Source organism: Pseudopodoces humilis, chromosome 17 (assembly GCF_049639895.1).
Source record: "Pseudopodoces humilis isolate 2021_Gansu_Grassland_sample_001 chromosome 17, ASM4963989v1, whole genome shotgun sequence".
In the NCBI taxonomy this organism is placed as follows: Eukaryota; Metazoa; Chordata; class Aves; order Passeriformes; family Paridae; genus Pseudopodoces; species Pseudopodoces humilis.
Window position 1 is genome coordinate 11,648,365 of NC_142216.1, and position 13,209 is coordinate 11,661,573.

The 13,209-nt window shown below is 37.6% G+C and overlaps 1 protein-coding gene across 1 annotated transcript in view; it reads left to right on the top strand.

Moving 5' to 3' along the window:
• Positions 1 to 13,209, top strand: part of GABRG2 (gamma-aminobutyric acid type A receptor subunit gamma2) — a 64,544-nt gene that overhangs the window by 40,923 nt on the left and 10,412 nt on the right. The gene's annotated exons all lie outside the window — the stretch shown is intronic.

A 13,209-nucleotide genomic window follows, 5' to 3' on the forward strand; every position in this document is an offset into this window, starting at 1 on the left:
AATATGAAGAAAATTAATTAATTTTTTTCCCATTATTGTTTTGAAAAACAAGGATTGTCGACAACTCTATGAAAATATTTAGAGAAAAACGAACATACTTGCCAGTATAGGTATAGGAAAACCTTTGGCTATCCTTCCATTCTGAGAGAAAAAATGTACCTTTGGTGAGAAGAAAAGTAAAAAATTTCATCAAAATAATTTATTATTAGAGAATAGTGCAAAGAGTAAAAAGCTAAAATAAAAAAAATTGCATGAGTATCATTAGTATGCCTATCTGAATGCAGTGCTGCAGAGACTACTCATAAAAAACCTCAAACTTACAATACAATATAAAAATAAATCTAAATGAAAAAGTAGCTTTTCAGAAAAGAATGAAGAATATTAATTTTATGACATTTAATTAATTTACTCTGGAAATGTAAGCTTGGGAGATACAAACTCTTTTTACTTTGAGATAAAATTCCTGTGATAGTGGAATTGTATTCTAAAATCAAAGTTGGTAGCTCAAGGTAATATAAATGAACAACAAATAAATTGTTTCATGCTGAAGCTGCTTGAAGAACTTTGTTTACACCTGTATTCATGTTTTCCAACATTCATTTGGCTTAAAAATGTGTTCACATAGAGATGTTAGGATCAAGAGACAAGGAGGAATCTACATCAGTAAAACATGTATTTTTCAAAAACTACCATGACCCATCCTCTTTTGAGCTTGTAGAAGTAATAAAATGTTTAAAATTGATCTGTCTGGGAGCTGCTGGGATGCAATTTGAAAACACCACTATTATCAACACATTAAAAACTGAAAGCCATGTTATAAATTAAACCACTGAGTTCAGTAGAGTAAAAGGTAATAAAGTAGTATTTTAAATGCTCTTTTGGCTACTCTTTCTCTCCCACAAACAGCAAAGTGTTTCCTAGGGAATGAGGAGCTGAGCCAGGAGCAGACCCTGCTGGCTGGGCATGGCACCATGGAGGAGCAGTGATGCATTTACCTGGTGGGAATCTTGGTTTCCTGAAGGAATCTGGATGGCATTTCCATGCCTACATCACTTCCAGGAAACTCATGAGTCCCTTAAAAGCAAATATTTTGTTGGCTATGAGAAGTTAATGTTTGCAATTTTATTGCTTTGCCTCTTGGGTTTTTTGAGTATCCTTCCCTATTTATGGCATCTGAAGTAACATCATGACTGTCCCAGAGAGAGTGAGTGACCTCTGCATGATTTCTGCATCCAATCTGCCACCCCACTCTTGAGTCTGGCAACCTCTGCAGAAAGATAAATGCAAAACACTTTGAGAGACTCTTTGGAGCATATCAACCTTTTCTGATGCCTGTCACTTGTTGCAGCCTTACCTCTCTTTTACAAACACAGCACCTGAATTTATAAAAAAATAACATAGGAGACTGTCGCTAGAGGACACAAAATGATTCACACTACTACCTTCAGTGTTAGAACAAAAACCCGTGACTTTATTTCTTGACTCCAGTATTTATAGATTCTTGACAATGACCAGGGACCAGGGATTGGATAATTAAGTTACCACTTTCCCAAGCACACTGGTCATGCGAAACGTCCATCAAAAGACGTTTCTTAGAAGGAATGCATAAACATCTATGTTTATAGTTACTTTCCTGAGAAAGTAGCTACAACTATGAAAACAAGATCAGAAGGCTTCATTTTCAGGGTGACAGGAGACTCCCCAGAGATCTGGCTTCCAGATTCATTACATTGCAACATGTAGGGTGTAGCACAGCCTACATGGTACACCTCGATCCACGGCTCCCTCTCCACAGTCCTGGGGCACTCCAAATGCATTCTTCTCTGTATGCCACACAACTCTTCAGAGCCAAAATTGCCAGTTCCTTTATAAAAGCTTTCCAGGACATAATATTTTCGAATGTTATAAGAAAAAACTCTTTAAAAGACATTACTCTTGGATTCACATTGTTGTAACCTCACTTTTAAGAAGATATTAAGAGGTTGCACTTTCAGGCCTGAAAACATACAATGTGATGGCAATACACATTATGACATGGAATGAGGACTCCCAGGGGTACCTGTTTCATGTTAGCTGTGAACTTTTATCCTGAATGTCTGTTTGAGAAATAAATAGTTCTTCAAAGGTCTCCTCTTGAAAAGATCAAGCCATTTATATACCTTGTAGGATTTGCACTAAGGTGATTACATACACCTAGAAGCTCTACCTCTAGCTGTGAAGCTGGTAACTGGAGCTTCAAGATCGTTATCTGTAGTCTCAAAAGATTTTTTCACATCCTAAGCTTGATCTGTTTTACTTCAAATGGCAATACTGGGTATAAATTATTCATGATTCATAGCTCTCTCTTTTGAGGCATGGTCTTCAAACCAAGCATCCTCTTTACTTCTGTTCCTCCCTTCAGGCCTGTTGATTGCAGTCCTGTGGTCTTACTCTTGGTACTAAGTACAGTTTTAGAACATCATCTCATTGTTTGCCATTTTTCATGGTTTCTCACTCTTTTTTTCTTTCTTGGTTTTCTTGAACACCTGTGTTTTCTAAACTCTACATTTATTTACTATTTCATTAATAACCTAGTTCTTTCTACTTCAGTGTCTTTATTTCTTCTTTGATTTTGAAAATCCTTTCTTTCCCCCTTCTAATAACTAAATAGATAGTGGTTTTAAAGGCTTTTTCTTTCCTTCAACACTTTTACTTTCTACCTGATGTCAATAATATCCTCCTAGAAAGCTCAAGAGGTTAAAAGCACACCCACACACATTTGCCATCTCCTTTCTTAGCATATAAATAACTGTTCTATTAGAGCTAGGGTTTTTTCCATTTCATTTTCTCACCAATCACACCTTAGACAATTTTGCAACACCTACTTTTGCCAGCGGATGTTTCTGCTGCTACCTGCTAACTGTGATTGTGAACAAGATTAATTTGCACATTGTTGAAGGTTTGCACCTGGCTTCTGCAAGATAAAATACTTAATAAAGCAGAAACAATTTGGAATCTGCACACAGTGCAGGCCTTGTCCTCAGGCTAACTGGTAGCAGGAGAATGAAAATCATGTTTACCTCTCAAATACTAGCCCACAATAGTGTCTTCTAGAAAAATGTCTTGAATTGAAAAGTAAATGTATTTATCATATTTTTTATCAAAAATTGTTCTGAACATCAACAATAGGAACATCGTATTTTTAATAGTCACAGATGTGAACTCTGGAGCACTCTCTTCCAGGGAATTTTGCAATCTCTTTATATGTTATGGTTTTAAAGCATGGTTTTAACAGATTTTAGATGCATACAAAATGTTGACAATGAGTTACCCTCAAACAAGCCAACCTAAACACAGATACAGATGCTTCTAGTGAAAATATTTTCCTTTCATTCTGAGCTTTTGTATGTAGGATTTGTGATATTTTAAAAGCAGAAGTCACTTGTGTATGGCTGTATGTAATGTATATGTAACACATCACTTATTTTTGTAATACATGTGACTTCACACAATTTCTATTCCTTTTATTAAGCTCAGTTCATGGAAAAATGTAACTACAGCTCTAAATCCTATGAGGCAGGCACTCCTCTTGAAACATGCACATTAATGGGAGCAGCCTGCTCCTGCAGAGTCTTTCACATGTCCAGCAGGAGCACAGCTCATGTGGGAGTGAATGCACTGGTATTGAGACAGCATGTTCTGCTCACAGAGGAGGGAGGCAGTAGCTATGCAATCACTGGCACAGAAGGTTGTTCTTCACATGCCTTGAGCAGACCATGCAAGTTTAGAGCAGAATCTCCAGATGTTGTTGGAACACAGTGTGCAGGTGTTCCAAATGACTTTATGGACTAAGAGAAACAGCTGTCCTACAGCTGGTCCATCAGGGAAGTGGGACTAGACCTGAGATCTCTTGCCTGCTGCTTCAGTGTCCTGATCATTTAATCCACACTGATTCTTTGACATGTTTTTGGCTACAGTGTTTTCCAACAGGACAATTTACATTTTACCATGTATCTTTGTTGGGTTCTTGTGCTCAAAGATATTTTCTTTTCTTACTGAGCTCTCTGAAGCCCACCACATTTGGTAGGTGACTCCATTGTGTTGGGTTTGATCGGTACAACTTCTGTTCTTTGTTGATTTGCCTTCCAGGGTCTCATACTCAAGTGAAATTAATTTTTTTCTTGGTTAGTTGAATTGGTTTCTGGGGGATTTAAAACTGAATATCCACTGATGAAATATCCTAAAATATATAATGGAAGCTAAAAATAAATGGAATTGAAACACTGAAAAAAAAAGCCTATCTAATGCTGGAAGCTGAGCAATAAAGCCAGATGTATCCCTCCCTCCCAGCGCCCCTTGGGCTCTTTGTTTATGGTACTGTCTTCCCAGTCATTTCCCTGTGCACCCACTGGAAGTGAGGTGCTGGTGTTTGAGTGGTACTTCCTTGTATAAATATTTCTTCTGCTGGGGCGTTCAGACAGAATGAAACTGTGAAATCTGTAGCTCCCCTGCAGAACATTGCCTCCACGCACTCATGCCTTCTCTCCTCTGGAGAGGAAGTAGAAGGAAACATCAAGATATATTGCAGCCTCAGGTTATGTGCTACTGTCTCCTGGCCCTGAAAATAACTGGAAACATCAAAACCAAAGACCGAATGTACTGTATCCTGAAATTTCTCTTCTCTCCAAATGAAAGGCATTCACAGGAATTCAAGAATGACCTCTGCCATGCAAGACAATTCACAAAGATATAAAAGCAAATCTGAGAAGGGGTGTTTATGAACTACATTAATCATGTGCAGTTATTTTAGCACCCAGGACTTGCAGAAAGCTCATGGAACAGTATTAATTTCAAGGATGTTCTCCAACACGTCTGTAAGATTGTTGTTATTTATACCAAAATTATTAAATAATATAGTTTCTCCTCATAGTATTCACCAAATAGGTCTGTATATAATTTTTATTAGCAGTTTTTAACCTAGACCTCAAAGTGCCGCATTTATTTAATTCCCATTTTTACATCTTACATTTCTCTTATTACCCCTGGACTTTCCCAAAGTGTCTTTTCAGACAAATCCTTTGCAGAGTCATCTAGAAAGTCCAACTATGTACACCCTTGGTATGGTATCAATTTTGTTTGCCACCCCATAAAACAAAAACAATCAGCATTTTGTGTTTTCTTTCTCAGATGCAAACTGCTGAAAATTTCAACATGAGAAAATTTACATAGTTTTGACAATCCTTATTCCATGCCATTTCATAATTCTGATAGTGTGTTTGATCTAAAGTAAGAGGGTTATGTTGTACTTCATGCTTTGAAGTACAGAAACAGAAGTTATTTCCAGTTCTCCCTGCAGCAGGCAAGGTTGGATGCTGTCAGAAAGTGGATATACCATCTGGATATGTTGAAATTAATGAAATATAATAAAACATATTTCTTAGTTGCTTACATTGGTGATTGCATTATATCAAAACCTGCATTATTATGGAAATAGGTCAAGTACTCAAAATTAGGCAAGTCATTATTTTAAGCATGCACAGAGCCCTGCTATAGGTGCATCATTTGCTTGAAGCAGACAGCTTTTCTTGAAGGTATTCAGATAACAACCAGACATCCAAAAAAGCCAAGGACACAGGATATATCTGGCATAGCAAAATTCCTGACAGAACATCACCCCAGCTGGTACTGCTGCTTGGAAATGGTGACTCTCTACTTTCTCTCCTTACTTGAGATTTCCTGTCATCCTCACAGTTTCTAATCTCTGACCTGGATGGAGTTTTTATCACAGTGAACAAAACAGGTTCTTTAGGACCTGAATGACTCCTGAGTGTTCAGAGATGAGACACTGAGCTCTCATCCTTGGTTGATGCTTCCTAGGCAAGGGGGGAACAGGAAAGAAAGCAGTAAGGCACTACTACAATTTTTAGATTATTTGCACACTGGAACATAATGGTTCACTCACAGAAGTTGCAACCTATTGCTGCTGTCACATCTGAATACTAATCCTGCACACTAAAAACCCTCCTGTGTTTGATAATGCCAATGTAATAGCTTATCCACATTTACAGACAAGCAAAAAAAGTTGTTTGTAATTATGTCACAAACTAGGAAAAAATCATATCATGGGCAAATATATTGGGTCAGTAATGTTCATTTTCCTTTCAGACTTCTGGCACTCACAGATGAAACCTTAGAAACAAACACTCCTAAGTTTACATTCAGTCTTTCAATAGATTTCCATATAATAACATTTTTTAGCAACAAAAAAATCTTCAGGCTAAATCTTGTCTGTGATTTCAAAGAGAAGGTGCAGACAACAGTAATAGATTTTAATTACTGCCTAGTGTCATTACATTCTTTCCTCCTATAATTAGAAACTAATGAGAAATGGAACACATTCTGTCAAATGAACAGAGAAAACAGCTCTTCAAGTGGAATGAGTGGCCTAGGACCAAACAAAATCCATAACTGTTGGGCAGAAAGTCATGTCATATATAAATAAATTTCATTTGCTTGGATGAGTGTAATGATTCATCTCATTTTGCAGAAGTTTCATCAGCTGAGATTGTCATTTCACAAATATAAACTAATTGCAGCTCTCTTCTGCCCGCTCCCACAGGAAATCAAGCTGTTTAATGTTAGACATATTAACACACAGACATACACCTTACTTCCTTACTTTTTAAAAACTGCACCAAAAAAAAAATAAAAAGGAAAAAAGGCAGATCTCCTCCCATCCCCTGCCCTCCATCCAACAGTGGAATGCAGTTAGGATTCATCCCTTGGAATGTAAATTGAAAACCAGGCTTGCAGCTATCTGAATCCCAGAGATAATCTTATATAAATGGACTATAGTGCAGGCTTTGTCAAAATCTTAATATTGTTTTACCTCATTGCATAATCAAACTATAATCACAGCTTAGAAAGGGATATTAAGAATTTCTATTATTAGATTTCTTTGGGAAATCACTCGGTACAGTTGCTGTGCTGTACCAGCAATGACCATGGCTCACCCCCTTTTTTTATGTACTGACAGGAGTCAGGTAGGGAATGGCACTGCTTCCATGTGCAAGACTGTTAAAAGCAAATACCTGCAATGCCATGGCATATTTTCTTTCTTTGTCCTAAAGGCTAAATATTTGCACCATTTTATTTCACATCATGACTTCTCTATGACTCAATTAGTGGTATTTTACAGCCAAACCTCAGAGGGAAAGAGATTATTGTGCAATTTTGGAAAGGAAGAGACTCAATTTTTTTAACTCTCTGGTCCTTATGCAGTCTAAGAATCTGTCATTGAAAGAAGAAAAAGCTGTAAAAGGACAGAACCAATGAAAAGAGCATTTGGCAAAGAATGAGATAAGGAGAAGGTCTCATGGTCAGATAAGTAGGGAACAGTTTTCCTCTGGTTTTACCTTTTCCCCAGACTTTTCATTTCTGGCTGTGGAAAGAAAGAAATCTCATACATATCAGCTTATGATTAGTGTGATCAAATTTCTGTCCTGTCTTTATGAAAATGAATTCAGGCATGTGCCCAGTGATCAAATACTTCAGCCAAAATTATTTTCCTGCCATATATGTAAAAGTATTGCAGTATAAGAGGGAATATAATTTTTCCATGTCATAGAAGACCAGTTGTACTGGTGTATTGGTACTGAATTTGACAGACTTGTGAACTTCCTGATCTGTTGGAAAATGGAAAAAAAACCAAAATAGGTCACTTTACATTTCACACAAGATAATTATTGGAACAGGTTAAATCTGAATGTGCATAAAAAACTCTGTGTTTAGAACAAATATCATATTTTCTTTATGCCACTGTATCAGTGTAAGACATCTCACTGAACTGTATCTGCAGGCTGACTCAGTGCCCTCACCAAGACACTAAATGCCAGCAAAACTCCAAATATAGACCCTGTCAAGGGAAGAAAAGAGATGGGCACAAAAGCCAGATGAAGATGCATCAGGACAAATACACCAATTTAAGCTATTAAAATTATTTTTCATCCTAGATTAGAGCTGCACTGTACAGTGTAATCCACAGGCTGATACTTGCTTGATTTGAAAGAGAGGTCTGATTCCTGTCTCCCATTCTCCCCTTTTCCTGCTTTTTCTGGGGGCAGGGATTTGTCTCCAGCCACTTCTGAGCAGAACATACACCAGAGCTCTGGTACCATCACCTGATTTGACATGAAAGAGAAAAGGCTTTGTCCACATTCTTTTCTTTTTCTTTCATTTTGTCTCCACTTGCAGCAGTGTTTGGGTAACCTTGCTTCCCTCCAGCTTGCCAGGAGGGCACACGGTGGGAAGGAAATCAGCTGCTTCACAGACAATGCCCCACAATTTTACCAGTTAGTTATTTTCTATTATTGCAGAATATCTGTCTGAAGATGGCACCAAACCTGATTCTTTCATGAAGGATGCATTTTGAATCCTTTTGATTTCATTTAGTATTATGTTTATAGTCTGTACTAATCCAGCATCTCTTTAAGAGAGATTTAGAAGCTCCTACAGGAGATGTTTATACATATCACACACCACTGTTTTGATGGTATTTCCATGTACCATGACCAAACCCAAGAAAACACATCTATTCCATCAAAATACCATGTACCCATTCCTTCTTTTAAAATAAACCAAGACTACTAGCTGTGTTCTCTGAAACAGAAAAGGAGACTTCTGACCATGCCAACAGTAAAAGAGAGAGAGAGAGAACAAGCTATTTATGAGGAAAAGAAGATCAATTCTGTTGCCACAGTTGTTCTTCATTAACAATTGATGAAGTTTATATTCATTACTTGTAGCACAAAAGTGATGCTACTTTGGGGATATTTCTATCACACAAGAGTTGCTTTAGTCTCTAAAAGTGCTCCTCTAATAACAGACCCACACAAGTCAATTGTGCCATTTCAGTGTTTGTATAAACATTCAATGGCAAAAATTATTAGAAATTTTTAAGACTTGGTTTTCCACTGGCAGACTTGCAAGGTTTTCTTATTTCTATTCTGAGGTGACAGTGCCCTCCTGTGGCATGAGGTTTTTTATTTGCTTTTTCCCCTATGTATACTCCATCCAGGAAGATTAACTGGATAGGGTTTCCCATCTAGAAGCATGTCATTTATTTATATACTTGTTTATATGCAGTAATTTCGAGAAAAGGTTCCATTTATAGCTATATTTTCACATGTCTCTTTAAATAAATATTTTTAAAAGTGCTTGCTCTTCTCAGCATGGTTTCTGTGTAAATTTAGGGGCTATAAGCCCATTGGGAATCTGGACAGCTGGTGCATCTCTTTGTCTGTAGGAACCATGTGGTTGGTCGTTGCACTAACTAAACTCTGCCTGTTACATACCATATCATCTGTAACCTACAAGAATCCTAGTTTTTAGTAATTTGATCTGTCCTTAAGGAGCAAATGATGGCCCTGGGAGAGTTTGGATAATGCATTACTCTTTTCTTATCTGACTTTTTTTGACAGTTTAACAAATTCATGTAGTGGAGAAAAACTTCAAATTTTAAAAGGAGATACTAAAGATACTTGGCATCTTTTGTTGGCAATTATTGATTCATTACCAACATTCTCCACATAACTTATTTTCTACACAGATTTTAAAATTTTAAGCACAAAAGGCTCTACCTTATAAACACTATCAGAATTACTAAAACAGATGTTGATTTTTATACTACTAAACGTTGACAAAAATATTTAAGGTAACTAAATACTCAAAGAAAACCCTGTTCAGACTCTGGGATAGAAGACTTGTCATTACTCAGGGAGAAGAGCTCCTGACATCATGGAGTCAGCATGAAGTGATGAACTCATGTGCTATAAAGTCTCAGCAACAAAGAGAAATTTTGGAGATTTTAGGGAGTGGAATGTATGAAGGAACAAATACAGTTTGAGAAGAAGAGAGCCATTTCTACCATTCATCTGTTTCAGTGGTGCCATTCAGAGTAGCTTTGTAAGAAATGGAGAGAGAAAAAAAGCCTTATAAATTCTCAAAAACCTTATTTATATGGACATGTCTATGCATACATTCACTGTTTTCCAAAGCTTTGAAGTTAGCCATGAATGACTTAATAATGTGAACCCATAACAAGGCCAGTCCTTCACCTAATTGAATTTCCCTGTTCAAAACTCCATACCCTTAACAGAATTGAAACACTGAATTTTCCCCACTCAAAAACCATCTGAGAATGAAGTAACACATACAAGTAACTTGGCCACTTGGCAAATACATGATTTTTGAAGCTCTTCTGCAGTTCTTTCAATAATTTAAATCCAGCAGTGTTTTAAACAATAGAAAAAAATCTCATAATACTAAGTGTGAGACAACCTTAGCTCTAAATGTTGCTACCTGAACTATAATCAAGACACCAATTTCTTGTGGTGTTATAAAGATGTTATTTTCTCTTGCATTTGCACTACTTTCCAAATCACTTTGGAGTACAAATTAGAGCTTTTTCCCCCAGTACCTTACACTTTGCACAGTCACTTAAACAGGCATAAAGAGAGCACTAATGGGTGTAATTCCCCATTTGCTTCACACAGGTATAAAGGACTCTTCAAGCAGGAGCAATGAAGGATCACACCCACTGTGCTGATTAAATCACTTAAGTACAGTGTACATTCCCCCTGGCTATGCTTCCTGCCACGACTAATTCCTTCTATTGAACCTTTGGGACCCAGGCCAGCACATATGCACAGATGGTTCCTCAAATCAGGAATTCACTTCCCTACCCTCTAACAGGGCCCAAATCCTGGTATTCAAATCACTGTGTCACACAAGTGTAGGTTAGGAGGAAGATGACAATTTCCAAAGTTCATACAGACTGCTATGAGCCTGTGTGAACTAGGATGGAACAGGACTGTGCTTGCCAGGGTTTACTAAGGTCACAAGCACTGAAAACTGATGCATGAGTCTAATTTTCAAATTATCTCCTATTCTGGAAATGACTCAAGGTCCATGCACTTCCTCTGTGTGCCCCAAGAAAAATATTCAACTTCCCATTCAGTGTTGAAGCACGAAGATGCTGTGTCTCACGTCAGAACACTGCTCTACATATCTTGATCTTTCTCTTGATCTTCCAAACATAATTAGGAGGAATATGCACTCAGTAGAAAATGTGAAATGAGCATTTATACATGAGGACCTGGAGACCATTTTCCTGAGGGATTGCATCCTGCTTTAATTATATGTCATTGAAGAAATGGGTTAACTTGCTATTGTATCTTCAGATGAAGAAGACTGTGTCTGTCTATATGAAGATACAAATACAGATTCCTACAGAGGAACAGGGGAAATGGGTATATCCAAAGAAAGAGACAAAGGGTCTAAACATATGAAGGATCAGTTACTGTGCTCCTCAGTGTAATAAGATTATTTTTTCCATGGAAGTTTTGTATTTGTTTAAAAATTGAAAATTATCAAGGTGTTATTTTCTGGACACATGTAATAGAAATATACCTCAGAATGGACAGTAGGAATTAAGGTGTGTGGTGAAAGGATAAGTAACCCAAAATCTGCTCATTAGGATGCCAAATGTTGAGTACTTAAGTATGTTGTCTCACAAAGATACTGCCAGGTTGCACTATCATTCATTTCCAGAAAAATCTGAAAGTGTATTATTGCTCCAAAGAGCAATCTGGCAGGCTGAGGAGCTTTCTTGCTTCAGCAGACAATATTGGACAAACAAGAGCCAGAGCTCAGGGAAAGAGGATGAAGTAATAATGAAAAGATTATCAATTTGCCAAGTGAGAACTAATAAATGACATTGTGCTGAGGATCAAGTCTGGCCATTTTTTACTAAACGAATGTCTTAGTTTGACAGCTTCATGCAGGCATCACACCAGGAGTGAAAAATCACCTGAGGCACAGAGATAATCGGAAAATAGCAGAGTATTTAAGCTGGTCTCAGCCATAGAGCTGAGAAGTGCATTAATAGAGTCAGAAAATAAACCAGATATGTATAATAAATGGGGCTGGGGCAAGATTCCATCATGAAAGGTGTGATTAAAGCAAAGTACTGTCAAGTCCGTGTTCCACAGGGGACTTAATGCATTTGACGTTTTGGATGTATGTGTTGTGACAACTGAGACTGAATCCTAAACTTCACATCTTAGGTCTTGCATTATTTTGTATGTTACAAGTACTTTTGTTTTTCAAAATCTCAGAAGACCTGCTGTTATATCATTCCAACATCACTTAAGTAAACTTGGCAATCCCAGCAAGATATTTCTCTGAAGCAGCCCACAACTTAGTCCTGTTTTTCTTATCTCATTATTTTTTTCCCAGTTTTCCCTGCCTGGCAATTGGGTACATGTGGCTTTTCACTCATTCCCCACCCATCACCCCTCCCCAGTGGGGAGGAGAATCAGAAAGAAAAGGTAAACCTCATGGGCTGAGATAGGAACACTTATTAATTAAAACAAAATACTACTATTATTAGAAATATGCAAATAACACTAACTATTACTGTAACAATATGGGAAGGAAGTGACAGAAGCCAAGAGAAGCAGGTGATGCACAGTGCAGTTGGTCACAACCAAAGACTGATATACCCAGCCTGTCCCTGAGCAGTGAGTGGCAGCTCCCAGCCCACCCCCTCAATTTATGTACGGGGCAAGACAACCTAGGCTGCAGAACATCCCCTTGGCCAGTTTGGGTCAGGTGTCCTGCCTGTGTGCCCTCCCAGATTTTTCTGCAACTATTCTCCTGCAAAACATGAGACAGAAAATTCTTTAACTTGGGGTAAGGTCTGCTTAGCAACAACAAACTTTAGTGTGGCATCCTCATGCTAAATGCAAACACAGCTCTGTGCCAGCTACTTAGAAGAAAATGCACCCTGTCCCAGACAAAACCACAACATATTACTTCAAGGCTAGAAGAGATATTAAGTAAATTACAGAATTATGGACTTGCTTTGTCCTGGCAGTTCCTAAATTCCATTTTTTTTATTACTTTTACCTTGAAAAAAAGTCATCTGTACATTCCACTTCCCAAAACCCCAAGAAAGCAAGGTAAAATATTAGCATTATTCCTTTCTTTTGTAAGGATCTGAAACATTCCATAACACAACAATGTCTGTGGCATCAGCAGGCTTTCAGATTACAAAGTCAGATGTAATTTAAAAGAATTTATGTGTCCTTGAATGACTCTATCTTGGTCAATTCTACATTACCTGGCAAGTTATAGTTGACACCTCCTCTGATTTAACTTCTCCATTAG